The following is a 2,349-nucleotide window of genomic DNA, read 5'->3' as shown; positions in this document are numbered from 1 at the left end:
ATATTTTATTCTGAGCCAATATGGCATTCAGAGTATCAATTTCAAGAACTCCTTTCTTCTGATTTGTCCCATTATTCACAGGATTCCTTTCAGAAGTGTACATGAATTGGTTATTTGCAACTATTTCAATGAGTTCCTGAGCTTCTGCAGGCGTCTTCTTCAGATGAAGAGATCCTCCAGCAGAGCTATCCAATGACATCTTGGATAGTTCAGACAAACCATCATAGAAGATTCCTATGATGCTCCATTCTGAAAGCATGTCAGAAGGGCACCTTCTGATCAATTGCTTGTATCTCTCCCAAGCTTCATAGAGGGACTCACCATCCTTCTGTCTAAAGGTTTGGACTTCCACTCTAAGCTTACTCAATTTTTGAGGTGGAAAGAACTTTGCTAAGAAGGCATTGACTAGCTTTTCCCAAGAATTCAGGCTTTCCTTAGGTTGTGAATCCAACCATGTTCTAGCTCTGTCTCTTACAGCAAAAGGAAAGAGCATAAGTCTGTAGACTTCAGGGTCAACCCCATTGGTCTTGATAGTGTGACATATTTACAAGAACTCAGCTAAGAACTAAAGAGGATCTTCCAATGGAAGTCCATGAAACTTGCAATTCTGTTACATTAGAGAAACTAATTGAGGCTTAAGCTCAAAGTTGTTTGCTCCAATGGCAGGGATAGAGTCGCTTCTCCCATAGAAATCAGGAGTAGGTGCAGTAAAGTCACCAAGCACCTTCCTTGCATTGTTGGCATTGTTGTTTTCAGCTGCCATGGTTTCTTCTTCTTTGAAGAGTTCTGTTAGGCCCTCTAAAGAGAATTATTCTTTAGCTTCTCTTAGCTTTCTCTTCAAGGTCCTTTCAGGTTCAGGATCAGCTTGAACAAGTATGCCTTTATCTTTGTTCCTGCTCATATGAAAGAGAAGAGAAGAAGAAAGTAGAAAATCCTCTATGTCACAGTATAGAGATTCCTTGAGGTGTCAGAGGAAAAGAAGAATAGAAGGAGGCGGTAGATGGAGGAGAATTCGAACATATAAAGAATGAGGGAGTTCGAATTATTCCTTAAGGAGGAGCGTTAGTCCTTTAAATAGAAGGATGTGAGAAGAGGGGAAGAATTTTCGAAATTAAAGTGAAAGATTTTGAAAGAATTTTGAAAAATTGATTGAGATTTTCGAAAACTAAGATTGGGAAAGAAATAAAGTGATTTTTTGAAAAATATTTTGAAATTAGAAAAAGATATGATTGAAAAAAAATTAATTTTGAAAAAGATGTGATTGAAAAGATATGTTTGAAAAGATATGATTGAAAATCAATTTAGAAAATAAAATTTTAAAATTAAAGTTGATTACTTGACTATCAAGAAATTAAAAGATATGATTTTAAAATTTAAAGTTTGATCCTTTCTTAATAGGCAAGTAACAACTTGAAAATTTTGAAGTAAATCTTTAATTGAAGCAAGGATTTTTGAAAATAGTAAAAATAAATATAAAATGGAAAGAAATTGATTTTGAAAGAGATATGATTGAAAAGATATGATTTGAAAAAGATTTGATTTTGAAAAATTATGAAAACTTGAAAAAAATGTGAATTAAAAACAAAATCTTCCCTCTAGTGTCATCCTAGCGTTAAACGCCCAGAATGGTGCCCATTCTGGCATTTAACGCCCAAAACTCTACCTTTTTGGGCGTTAAACGCCCAGCCAGGTACCCTGGCTGGCGTTTAAATGCCAGTTTTCCTTCTTCACTGGGCGTTTTGAACGCCCAGCTTTTTCTGTTTGATTCCTCTGCTGAATGTTCTGAATCTTCAATTTTCTGTATTATTGACTTCAAAAGACATAGTTTTAAAAATATTTTTTGAATTTTTGATGATGAGAAAAAAATGCAACTAAGATCAGATAAACAATGCATGCAAGACACCAAACTTAAAAATTTGTATACTAAGGACTATAACAACATAAAAATACATATGAAAAACAACAAAACACACTAAATAAGAGAATTTAAAGATCAGAGCAAGGAAATCATCAAGAACAACTTGAAGATTAATGAAGAACATATTGCATGTTTTCGAAAAATGCAAGAAGAATGAAATTGACACCAAACTTAAAAATTGATACTAGACTCAAACAAGAAACATAAAATATTTTTTATTTTTATGGTTTTATAAATTTTTTTTGTGATTTTCGAAACTTATATAGAAAAGAAAATAAAGAGAATCAAAACTTTTAATGAGAATTCCAGGAATCATGCAATGTTAGTCTAAAGCTTCAGTCTAAAAAGATTAGACATGTTTGGCCAAGCTTCAGTAGGACATTACATTCAATAGCTAAATTGCTGAGAATAAATCAGCTTTTGTGATAGTG

The 2,349-nt window shown here is 33.2% G+C and overlaps 1 non-coding gene across 1 annotated transcript; it reads left to right on the top strand.

The window, feature by feature from the left end:
- Nucleotides 1-253: 253 nt before the first annotated feature.
- LOC112731953 (small nucleolar RNA R71) lies at nt 254-361 on the top strand. The gene has a single exon (XR_003167700.1). It is a non-coding gene; the product is annotated as a small nucleolar RNA R71 (small nucleolar RNA).
- Nucleotides 362-2,349: the final 1,988 nt, after the last annotated feature.

The sequence above is a fragment of the Arachis hypogaea genome, chromosome 12 (assembly GCF_003086295.3).
Source record: "Arachis hypogaea cultivar Tifrunner chromosome 12, arahy.Tifrunner.gnm2.J5K5, whole genome shotgun sequence".
In the NCBI taxonomy this organism is placed as follows: Eukaryota; Viridiplantae; Streptophyta; class Magnoliopsida; order Fabales; family Fabaceae; genus Arachis; species Arachis hypogaea.
Note: the sequence above shows the minus strand (reverse complement) of the source record. Positions and strands in the feature narration are given on the sequence as shown.